Raw genomic sequence first — 13,254 nt, 5'->3', positions numbered from 1 at the left:
AACTCATAACCATCACCTTTGTCAAATTTCACTCTTTTGAAATAAAATAATGAGGTTACTTTCGTGCTGACATCTTAAAATCCCAAGGGCTACATTTGTACAGTATGCAGGGCAATTCTTTTCACAAGTCCTGGCTTTTCTGCTTTGATTCTCACCAGTTGTAGCGTTTGACCTTACTTCACAAGGGGCCATTAATATTTTAAAAAGATGACATAAACATCTGCTCGCCTTTGCTTGTGCATTTCAAAGAACACATCCTGTATAAAAATGGTTCTCAAACTGAAGTTTCTTTACCAGACCATTCCATTAAACTTGCGGATTATTTCAAAACTCCAAGTTGTTCCAATGAGAAAGACAAACCTCTATCTACATTGTCGGCTATTTCAAAGAAAACCTGCAGGAAGGGAAGAAAAGATCCATTTATCACAGTTTTTTTTTCTCTCTCTTGCCATTTAAGTTTCTCCCTCTCCTGCGGTTGGGCTCACCCAATATGCAATTCGCTTCCACGTCCTGCAGAGAGTTCAGCATCGTGCCTCGCCTGCATAAGTCAATGGGTGCGCAGAAAGATGGACACTGCGGATGCATTCGTGTCTTGTGTCCAGTGAGGGCACGGCAAATTGGAAATGGTCCGAGCAATCATGGTAGGCCATCACCCTGAAAGTTAAAACATAGGCATGATAAAATCCATTCAGGCAGTTTATCACAAAGAGTATCTGCCTGCATGGGGTTTGTTTAGGTTTTTACAGAAACCATCATGATAGGTCGCACGGTTTGGGAGAAAGAACATTGTCAATCGGGGTACCGAGGGGGCGACTGCAACCAAAACAATACCAATTTGTAACAACTGCTTATTGGTAAATGCTGTCAACCTGAAAGTCACTTTATTCTGTACCATTTCTCACCCATCTGTGCCCTGCTATTGTTTATGGCTTTGTTTTTGGCAAATTGGCACGTTACGAGGAAAATAGCACTTTGTTGCAAATGTGTTTGGAAAGTCAAGGCGGTATGTTGTCAGGAAAAAAAAAGTCGTGTTTCTTATTTGTACTGGAATGGAATGGAATGAAAACGAAGTTTGCTGTCACTGCAGCCTGAGCGGCAGTTTCCCGTCACAGGGCTCTTTCCGCTTCACTGGGCTCAATTGGCTGGAAGGATTGCTGAGAGAGGAGAAAAGTCTGTGGTTGGTGGAGTTTGTTTTTATATTAATGTTTCAAGTGGAATGTCATTAATCTACTGAGCATAATCTTTCCTGGATTTTTTTTTTTTAATGGACTGCAAATTAATAAAAGGACCGCTCGAGGTCAAGTTCAATTGTTCCTTGTTGCAAGAGGAAAACCCCGAGAACTTTTATGCAGTCGTGACATGTTAGGGTAGATAATCTGTGCAAAGTGAGGTGGTGGTGGTGGTTGCATAACCTTATGAAAACTGTTTGGGTCCCATCTTGGCGTTTCTGCAGGAAAAAATAGACCCAGTGGTGCCCAACTCCTCTCTGGCTCAAATTTCTCAGCAGTCACGAGGGTATAATCCACACCTGTCATGGCAATGCAACAATGCTTTACTTTATCCACCACTAAGCCACTTACAAAGTGAGTAGGAAATGAAAAAGATGTGATTTTTCACAATTTCAGCAGGTTGGAAAAATGTACTTTATATTCAAAGTCCAGCAAAGGAAAAAAAAACAACAATTTGCCAACAGAAGCAGGCCAATGTACAGTGGAATTGAAATCTACCTGATGAAACCATCCCAATACGTACGTTTCATTCTCTCTTTGGGTGGTGGCCCATGTTAATACAGTGTGGATACATTCTCATTCTTTCTTTCTTTCTCTCTCTCTCTCTCTCTCTCTCTCTCTCTCTCTCTCTCTCTCTCTCTCTCTCTCTCTCTCTCTCTCTCTCTCTCTCTCTCTCTCTCTCTCTCTCTCTCTCTCTCTCTCTCTCTCTCTCTCTCTCTCTCTCTCTCTCTCTCTCTCTCTCTCTCTCTCTCTCTCTCTCTCTCTCTCTCTCTCTCTCTCTCTCTCTCTCTCTCTCTCTCTCTCTCTCTCTCTCTCTCTCTCTCTCTCTCTCTCTCTCTCTCTCTCTCTCTCTCTCTCTCTCTCTCTCTCTCTCTCTCTCTCTCTCTCTCTATCTCTCTATCTCTCTATCTCTCTATCTCTCTATCTCTCTATCTCTCTATCTCTCTATCTCTCTATCTCTCTATCTCTCTATCTCTCTATCTCTCTATCTCTCTATCTCTCTATCTCTCTATCTCTCTATCTCTCTATCTCTCTATCTCTCTATCTCTCTATCTCTCTATCTCTCTATCTCTCTCTCTCTCTCTCTCTCTCTCTCTCTCGCTCGCTCAATGTCGAAGATGAGGAGCAAGATGTGCTGGCAAATTTCCACCGACTCGTGATAAATGGAACACATTTACTTTGCTGTGGGACCCACAGGATGGAGCATAAATCAAATGCCCACGACTGGTTGACTGAGTCTCAAGCATAGGATAAAAGAGAGCATTTGCCGGAATGGCATTGGTGTTATTAAGGTAATTTAATGCCGAGTCTTTCTCGGAATTGAATGGAGCACTTTTTTGCATTCATGAAGTCGTGCACGCACCGCCAACATAAGCTATCGGTTTCCTCCTGTCGATGCAACACTGAGGTTGGAACACGCAATGGACATCCACGGAGATCAGTATCCTTCATGATGGTAGATGAAGGGTTAAGGCTACAAGCGTTTGGCACGAGTACAATCCTGGGAAGGGTAATTCACTAGAGGTCAGTATATTACTTTAGCATTAGTCATGAACATCACGAACCAAAAAATATGCTTGGGCTCAGAAAGTTTTACCTTACACTTAACCACCTACTACTACTACTATTGCTATTTAATGGTCCTAACTCCTAATCATTCCTACCTTCTTGTTGGGTTGGCTAGATAAACGTGTTTTGCCGGTCATTCATGAACGAGCTGGCCAGGTCTGATATTCGACTCAGGTTGCAGGCATTTGTAATTTGTTCAGGGTGCCCATGATAACTCGCCTACTCTTGAAGAAAGACACCATGAGATAAATAACATACACAAATTAATGGTAGCAAATGAGAGACCCAGTTTAACATCCATCGGATGGATGGTGTTTGGAAAGGCAAGGCTACCCTGCCCGCCATAGATTAGAGTCCTGACCACCGAATGTCCCATTATCGGGAGGGCAAGATCCAGTATTATCCATGAAAGATTGCGATTGCTATGCATATCTCTCCACTATCTGCCAGCCTTACATTATAGTGTCATCCACCAGTATTTTTTTAGGAAGTATTTTAAGTTATTCCAGATGATAGAATATGTGTAAAATGTAATTCCACCGAACAATGTAACACAGCAATGTCTTTCCTTCTCCTTGTTAACGAGTATTGTGAAAAGTTCCTGTTGAAGTGTTGTGGCAGAAACCATTGTCGTATCTCAGCAGGTGTTTCGATATACTCTCCTTTTGCAAAAAAACCAACTCCAAATGCTTTGCTGCTGATATGAGTCCTTTTGATGCTGTGCCTTTATAATACGAGTTCCCTTTCAAGGAACTTCGACGGAGGAGGAAGCGATTAGTTACAACAAAGCCTGTGCTAGTATAGCCAACCAATGGTTGTTTGGCCATGTTCTATTCTTTTTCAAAATGCTGAGCATCAACCAAGTTAGCAAGACATACCATTTTTAAGTACAGAGCGTTTCAAAAAGATTGATACAACTTTGACTTGCTGCCATTTCTTTGTTTTTTGACCGATACCGTTTTCCTTTTCAGAGTTTGGTGGTGTTATCGTGGTATTTGTTCTCTTGGATTTCTAGCTCCGTAGCTCAACTATGCCATCGACAGTGAAGCAGAAGACAAAAGTGCTCGCTCTGTGGTATGAAACTAAATCATATGTAGACACCTGCTGGAGGTTCTGCCAGGAACACGACCTCAGAACATGTGATGTATTGTGTCATTGTGTCATTCAATGTATTGTGAAACATTTTGAGCACAAGCGTACAGTTTACAACCAGAGCAAGCGCAACAGTGGCAGGCCAGCAGCAGTAACCAAGAGCCAAGCCAGCATCGATGCCATGTGGGATTCTGTAGTGGACAGTTGCAAGAAGTCCCATGGCCAGTGTTCCCAGAAGCTAGGCATCAAACCAACATCAGTCTGGTGTATCCTCACTAAGGAACTTAAGTTTTTCCCATACATCATCTCTATTAGGCATAAACTGAGTCAAGATGACATGAGAAGGAGACGATATGTGCAATTGGCTCAGTGACAGAATGGAGCGGTACCCAAACTGGATCAACCTGATCTGGTTCAGTGATGAAGCCCATTTCCACTTGAATGGTGCCATCAACAACCACAACATCATTTTATGGGGGGCAGAACCACCTGAGGAGATCACTGAGAGGTACCTGATAGGGCCTAAGATCACTTGCTTCTGCGCCTTCAATGCCTGAATGGAGAATGCTCGGGCCTTACTGGTTTGAGAATGACCTGGACTACTGGTTCTGGGGGCTGCCAAGGGCTCTGTCTATGCCAACCACCCTGCCACATTGGATGATCTGAAGCAGGAGGTGTCAGACTACCTCCAAGCAGTGCCACATGAGACCTCCAGAAAAGTTTGACAGAACTTTGGAGTCAGGATCAGTGCTTCTCTGAACGTCAAATGCAAGGATTTTGCGTAATTGCCAATTTCAGAACTTGGGCTCTCACTAACTCTCACATTGACTTTCTGCAATAGCAATCAGTGATATAAAAAACACCATGTCACAAGCTTTCAATAAATGTTTGGTTCACATTCCTGAGGTTTCTGTTTCTTTGAAAATAAACATTTAAAATTGCATCACTCGTTTTGAAACACCCAGTATTTGCTATGACTTGGCCAGGAATCGAACAATCAACTCCAAACACAGGGTGGATTTTAACCAAAATCAAATTGGCTTGTTGTTGTCACATAACCAACTCATCCACCACATTTTGTCATAACTTGCCCACAACTCTTTTAAATATCATGCTATACTGTCGGACACTGACATTCACAGATTTGACATTCGCGGACAACGCGTATTCACTTCATAAAATGTGACCTGCTTCTACATTTGCAGCCTTGTGCTTCGCGTATTCATGGTTTTTCAGGGGATTTTTAATCTCCCCTTATGAATCACGAACTGCCGGGAACCTATTCCCCTTTTTCACATTGAAATAATGCCCTGACATTCGCGGATTCAATGTTCGTGGAATTTTACAGGAACGTATCCCCCGCACATGTCGGAATCTGACAGCATATTGTTTTTGGCCCAATCTCTCAATGGGGAAGAATCACTTTTAAAATTAAAAAATTCTCCATCTGGATCCGGATTTGGATCTTCCTCTGAAATTGAATTGATTCGTCTTTGTCAAACTCACAACCTGTTCACCAAGTTTGGTCTGAATCCATCCATAACTTTTTTAGATATCGTGCTCACAAACAGACAGACAAACACACTGGTGAAAACTTAACCTCCATCCACCTTTGGTGGTAGAGGTAATAATGGAACTTGTTAATGACACAGAAAAAAATAATTATAAAGACCATTAACTGGCAGAATCAAAACATCATCATAGATTCACAACAAAAGGAACATGAGGAATAACATTTTCCAACAAGACAAGAAAGGCAATCAGTAAAGCACAAATATCCAAATCCGGATCCACAGTGCTGATAGAAAGTCTACACCCCCTTTGAAAATTTTTCACCTTTTGTTGCCTGATAGCCTGGAATTAAATTGCATTAAATCAGACTTTTTCCTTCATTTACAACTTCGAAGTGAAAAACAAATTATACAAATTTCAGAAAATTACTTAAACATACAAAACGTGAATATCTTCGTTGGATGAAAGTCCCCCCCCCCCCCGAGTTAATAATTGGTGCAAGCACCTTTGACAGCAATTGCAGTTGTGAGTCTGTTGGAATAGGTCTCTACCAACTTTGCACACCTTGATTGGGAAATATTTTCCAATTCTTCTGTAGAAAACTGTTCAAACTCAGTCAAGATGCATAGAAAGCACTGATGGATTTGAATTGCAGTTTTTCACGGGATTTGATGGAGAGCATTGGATTTAGGTCGGGGCTCTGACATTTATCTTTTTTTCCTTAGCCACTCCAGTGTAGCTTTGGCTGTGTGTTTCGGGTTGTTGTCATGCTGAAAGGTGAATTCCGTCCCAGTTTCAGCTTTCTTGCAGAGGGCAGCAGCTGTTCCTCTCGGATTTTTTCTGTATTTTACTCCATACATTTTCCCTTCTATCCTGACAAGTGCCCCAGTCCCTGATGATGAGAAACATCAACATAACATGATGCTGCTCCCACCATGGTTCACAGTTGGGACGGTGTTCTTTGGGTGACATGCTGTGTTGGATTTGCACCAAACAACGTTTTGCATTGAGGCCAAAAAGTTCCATTTTGGTTTTGTCAGACCACAAAGCTTTTTGCCACACGGCTTTAAAATCTCTGCAGTGTTTTTTTTTATATAACTCAAACAGGATTCAAGGTGGGCTTTTTTGAGTAATGGCTTCCTTCTTATCAACCTACCACACAGGCCAGACTTGTGGAGTGCTTGGGATATTGTTGTCACATGCACACAGTGACCAGTCTTTGCCATAAAGGCCTGTAGCTCTTTCAAAGTTGCCATTGACCTCTTGGTGACCTCTCTGTTCAGTCTCCTTGTTTGGTTATCCAGCTTGGAGGGACGGCCTCGTCAAGGCAGGGTCTTGCTGGTATCATACGCCTTCCACTTCTTGTCTGTGATTGTCTTAACTGTGCTTCAAGGGATATTGAAGGCCTTTGAAATGTTTTCATTCCCATCCCATGATCTGTGCCTTTCCACAACTTTGTGCTAGAGATCTTTTGAAAGCTCCTTGGGTTTCATGGTTGAGTCTTTGTATCAGAATAACTGCAATTTAACACAGGTTTAAACCTGCAATTTAACACAGGTTTAACAATAACTGCAATTTAACACACCAATTAACTTGGTGTGTGATTTTGAAGGTGATTGGTTACACTTGAGCTCATTTTCAATCGCTTTTATAAGGGGGGTGGACACTTATCCAAACACGATATTCTAGATTTGTATTTTTAATTTTTTCTTTTTTGAAATTTGTAGAATTTATTTACAATGTGTAAATAAAGGTGAAAAAAGTCTGCTTTAATGCAATTTAATTCCAGGCTATAAGGCAACAAAAGGTGAAAATTTTCAAAGGGGGTGTAGACTTTCTATTGGCACTGTACCTCCACCAAGCTGAACAGTTTACGTTTTGTATCCCTTTGATAGGCTGGATCTGTATCCGGACACGAACCAAAATCGAATCATCTTGTTCTTGTCACCAAGTTTCATCCGAATCTTTCCACAACCTTTTGAAATGTCATTTTATTTTTGGTTTTTGGCCCGATCTCTCAATTGTGAAGAATTACTAAGAAACTGAAAAAAATTGAGTATCCGGATCTTCACCAAACTCGAATCAGTTCGTCCTTGCACACAACCAACCTGTCCACAAGGTTTCGTCCCAATCCATCAGCAACATTTTGAGATGTCCTGCTCAAAGACAGACAAACAGACAGCCAGACAGGGGTGAAAACATAACCTCGGTCTACCTTCGGTGGTAGAGGTAAAAACACAGGAACTAAACATTTCACCGATGTGGCTCCTTCAACCCCAATTAATTTATTACTGCAGCACGAATCATGGGAGGGGGGAGGGGGTGGAGTAAGGTGTTAAATTGAGACAACAAATCGAAAACGTTCCGAAATTTTGCCAACGTAATACATATATAGGTCCAAAGTGATCACGTGCACCACCGACATCTCGAGATTTCAACATTGAGGCGCACGCGCTGAGAAACATTAAATACATCATTGAGTTCCCGCTGCTAAAAGCGAGCTGTCATGCATAATGGTGAATAAAAGTTGAACTAAAATCAACAATTATATGCACATTTGGTGACGTGCTCAATGTAAACACTATATTTTTAAACATTGTCAGTAACACCTGACCAGTACAACCTCGACAAGTGCTTGTGGGATGTTTACCCTAGTAAGTGTAATATTTGCCACTTTTATATTGTGCCGAAACGGAACTATGCCTCCACATATCCACAACAATGTCCCTTTCATTATTCAAAAATAATAATCATAAATATACATGCTGAATGCGACCAGGTCTCATCTTCAAAGGGGATATTCAAAGTGATCCATCAACAATCAGATTCGGTGAGTTGTGTCGTGTCCGCTCTGAGCCTGAGAGATCGGTGGTTCGAACCCTAGGCGAGTCATTCCAAAGACTTTAAAAACGGTTAATGCTCACCATTTACAAAGGATGGAGCACGCACAAACAACCACTCCAACATAAACATCGTGTATTTGTACTATTGACAAACTTTGAATCAAATATCCATCCTCTTTGACAAATAGGGACTTGTTGGTCCACTGGACCAAATTTTCATTGGTCTTCACAGAGTTGTTGCTTCCCCGCCTTCTGTACTGCTTGAGCATTAGCTTGCCTTGAGCATTATTTATTTTGTAATTGGAATGCCATGCCATGGTAGAAGGACATATTAAGCTGCTCTATACACCTTCACATGGCGTGCGTTTATAACATGGGAATTCTAACGGATTTTTTTGGAGTTAAGTAGCCGAATCAACTCAGGCGATCATTACCATAATTTTGGTGCATTGCGTTCCACATCAGAACTCTCTCGTAGAACTCCACAAAAAACATGCCACACACACACACACACACACACACACACACACACACACACACACACACACACACACACACACACACACACACACACACACACACACCTCATCCATTTATAGTAGAGCCTGAAAGAGTCTGAGGGGTCTTGTGCATATTTTGGGTCCTCGAAGTGTTATGTGTCTTTGTGGTCTTTTGGGTCCTCGCGACTAAATTGTCGAAATGGTCTGAAGTGTTGGAAGGGTCGTAAAAGGTTGAAAGCAGTCTTAAAAGATCGAAGGGGTCTTAAAAGGTGTATTTTTGGTATAAAGGTTTGGAATTGTCTGAAGGGGTCTGAAGGGTCTTCAAACATATAAAAAGGGTCTAAAGGTCAAAGTGGTCTTTCGGGTACCAAAATGTCGGAAAGGTGTGAAAGTCGAAAGGGTAGAGAGGAGTCTAAGGATATTCAGAATTATAAAGGGTTAAAGAGGATATAAAGGGTCTGAGAGGATACAAAGGGTCTAATGGGTGTAACAGGATCTTTGGGGTTTTAGGGTTCTAATGGGTCTTAAAGTGTGTGGGGATCTTTCGGGTCTTTGGGGTCTACAATAATATTTAGGGGTCTAAAGGGTCTTAGGGGTATATAGGGTCTATAAGGGAATTAAGGATCTTCAGGGTGTAAATATTTTTAGGGGACTTAAAGGGTCTTAAGGATTTTAGGGGTCTTAGGGTCTTTGTGGTCTTTATGGTCTTCGTGATGTTCATGGGCCCCATCTGTAAAGGGTCTTCGTGTGTTCAGACCTCATCTGTAAAGGGTCTTTCAGGGTCTTGAGGTGCTTGTAATTAATACACATACACACATTGTGTGTGGACAAACAGGAAAACAAACGGACCCCAATGCAATACCCTCTCCTCTGGTGAGGGTAACAAGACAGAGAATTGAACAAGGCTGAGACTCGACAGGGTTTATAAATTACAGTAGATCTAAGGACGAATGACCCGCATTAAAGAAGATCTACGTGCGAACAAATTCACACACTCACTCACTGGCACATACTGTATCTAGACTGCAATAGTCTCTTCCCATCCCATCGGAAACAGGCGAGGTCACCTCACTTATTTTACTATCACACATGTACTTACAATCGCAATTCCAATTATTAATCCACAATCATAATGTGCACAAATTCAACAATTAGACAAGCGTGCAGATGTAACAAATTCTTCAAATTATTCATCATAAAGAGATGTTGACTTCACTCGAAGTCTCTGTGCAGACTAATGTGTGCATTAAAGCACGAAGGACACAGCTCAACGAACACAAACAAACAATGATGTTGGGAGTTCCGTTCATTCATTTAATAACTCGCTCTCTCCAAGAGTTTCCACATTTGCTATTACGTATAATTACGCTTTTTGTTTGCATGGCGATTGTCCAAAATGAAAAAAGACTTACAGACCAGACAAAAGTATGTCTCACCTGCAAATATATTTCATATATAAGGATGTTACTGTCATGCCTGGTATAGGCTTAATGGTTAGGGTGGTGGGCTTGGGATCCTAGGATCCTGAGTTCAAATCCCACTTTTCTGTTGAATTAATACCAGGTGGGGTTGACTCTGCCTGTCATCCTTCTGAGGTCGGCAAAATGAGTGCCAGCATGCTGGTATCCTGTGTCGGAGTGTTGACTCGTCCAGGACTTTATGGCAAATGTCATTTCCAAAAGGTAAACATTGATTATTCCTGTGCACATCAAAAAAAATCATAATCATATCAACAGATGCTTTTCATGGGGATTTTTTGATTCCCTTTCAACAGTACTCTGTGCAAAGATCCTTTCAAATAAACAATATATGATACCTGTGCAAACACTTTATGCTTCAATACCCAATAATACAAATCATTAAATTCCTCGTTGAAAACTTGCATGCAATAAAATCGACTACTACCGCTACTACTGCTTGCTACTACTATACTGGAACGGTCTATGTCTCTCGATTCTTGAATAAGAATGCTCCAGACAGTTTAACCATACACTTGCAGAGGTTTAAATCACTTTTTCTTTTTTTAAAACACTCTAAGTGTGTCAGTAAAAACCGTGCCTTTTCTACAAACCCACATGTCCTGCCAGACCAGGGATGAGTCCGCACGCCATATGCAGTGGAAATGACACAACGCATGGGCGGAGCATAAATATACATGAGGCAAAACATGAAGAGGCATGAGGCAAGACTTGCATGGAACATAATATACATCTTACATTCAAACTTGGTTACATCACAACTACTACGACTACTCCTACTATGATGCTACATCTTTAATGGCCACAATGATTCCGACCTTCTTTTGGAATCCGCTTGAGAAAATTTGTGGTCCAAGTCCTTCACAAACCAGTGGGGCAGGCCTGATGTTCGACTGAAGGTAAAAGGAAGTTGAAGTTGTCCAGGGTGTCACCAATAGCTCGCATACACTTTGCAAAAAACACTGTAGGATCTTTACTTTCCACCAACTCGCACGAACAAATCTGACACCCAGCTTAACACCCATCCAAGAGACTTTCGTCAGTTTGTGATGCAACACCCTGCTTGTGCAGCATGCAATCTGACAGTTTATAGTCAGGTCAGGAATTGAACCCAGATTGGATAGCTCAGAGATAACACACCGTAACACAATTTTTAATCCTGGGTAGTAAGTGTTATTTCCGAATTGAGTATGCCTCTAAAGTGGAGAAAAGGGCTATTATTCCCCTCAAACTTTGCTTTTCTGACCAGGAGAGTGTTTTATTAGAAATTCACCTATTTTCAATGAGAAAACAGGTGAATTTGTGTCTAGACTGGATATAAGATATTGTAGGATGTCACCTTTATATATGACAAGCTCGCAACCATTTGAAAACATGAATGAACTTGACAAAATAAACAGTGACGGGGAGCCGAGCATAGCTGCACTAACCTGATTGCAGTTTTGGTGGGTCAGTCCTAAAAATCACTCTCCTGGTCACAAAAGCAAAGTTTGAGGGGAATAATAGCCATTTTCTATACTTTTGAGGCATACTCAATTCGGAAATAACACTTACTACCCAGGACCAAAAAATAAATAAAAAATTGTCATACGGTGTAATCAAATGAAAGACCAAATATTACATTGGAGCCATCAGAAGGAACCTGAATAACCAAAAAGCAAAGATAGAATCATCAAGGGGAACCTGGATGGGATTCGTGTTTAAGCTGCTACTCCTCTTCCCTCAAACCTTCCCTTGGTGGAGCCAAGTGAGCCTTACAATAAATTTTTTGAAAGAATTCACTTCTCCGTCGACAGATAGATAAAGAAAGAGACAAAATAAGAGTAAAGGAGGGATAAAAGAGGGGAAAGAAAAGAAAAAGCAAGGATTCGAATGAATAATATTAGTTGCAACTTTAATAAGTAAGTGCACTACCTCTGCAACAACCTATCTGACTCATGTAATAAGATTACCAACCTAAATACTGACATATAGGAACACTGTGCATCGACATCAGGTGTTGAAGCCATGAGAAGTTACTTTTCCATCTTAGTATGTTACCCCCTTCTTAGCAAGACCACTTCAACAGACTTCATTACAGATATAATTGTTAAAGTTAGGCCAACTTAAGCATAAAATCGAACGAAGCCTCTTGCACAGGTATTCACTGCACCAGTTATAGAGTTTGAAGGAATTGCAAGACCTTCCAAATTTGCTTCAATATGATTCATCCACCCAATTCTTAAGTATTGACTTTCTAAGAAATTTGATTCTAAATTATAAACATGCTGAAAGCACAACTGACAGTTTGAAGTATTACCCATATTCCATGAAATCACCTTGTCTTATCATTTAATACTCGCAAAGACTGAGAATTTTGTTTTACTTTATGCCCTCTGAGACCAGTCTGGCAGCCACAGATAGCCAGTGGAGCACATGCGCTATCCAGGTTCTATTTTTCAGATCAATGAATTATATTTGTATTCAGCTGAGATAGCATTGTCAAGGGTTATACACTACGTGCCGATTATGCGACCCAATAATAAAATGACTTTTACCGGGGTACCGCCACTCAACTTCTCTGCAGGTGTTGAGGCTCATGGAAGAAGTGACAGCCTGCTGTTCTTTGGGATACAATGAGATACTTATACTGTACATCCACAAGTCGGTGAGACAGCCTGCTTAACAACCTCAAAGTCATATATTGAAATGACATTGAAACATGAACACAAGGGACAGCAAACTACTGTAGCCATTTGCGTTACCTTCTGGTAGCACCATGAATACATTGGCCAATACAAATCCACCTGCAGACTTGTAATAAAGAGCATGATGAACGACCTGATTCTCATTAATACCAACTTTAAGGGCAGCTGGTGTGAGATGGTGCGTAACAGCTGTGAACCATTATGGGTGATAATATCTGCGGGCAATTTTGATCACTCAAGCTGTACCATGCATTGAACCAGCAGCTGAGTTGGGATTATGAGTGCTTGCAGAACTTTCTGAATCAGCTCATCACATCATGCAAGCTTTTTGCAATAGTACATAA

The 13,254-nt window shown here is 41.2% G+C and overlaps 1 long non-coding RNA gene across 1 annotated transcript; it reads right to left on the bottom strand.

Annotated features, from left to right (window-relative positions):
* Positions 1 to 279: 279 nt before the first annotated feature.
* Positions 280 to 13,028, bottom strand: LOC147017079 (uncharacterized). Its single transcript, XR_015049715.1, has 3 exons — positions 12,968 to 13,028; positions 1,413 to 1,528; positions 280 to 654 (listed from the first exon to the last, which is right to left on the bottom strand). It is a non-coding gene; the product is annotated as an uncharacterized LOC147017079 (long non-coding RNA).
* Between the last annotated feature and the right edge of the window lie 226 nt (positions 13,029 to 13,254).

This window comes from Eptatretus burgeri, chromosome 11 (genome assembly GCF_056783735.1).
Source record: "Eptatretus burgeri isolate ZD-2024b chromosome 11, Ebu_testis_v1, whole genome shotgun sequence".
NCBI lineage: Eukaryota > Metazoa > Chordata > Myxini > Myxiniformes > Myxinidae > Eptatretus > Eptatretus burgeri.
This window is presented reverse-complemented; position numbering and strand designations above follow the sequence as displayed.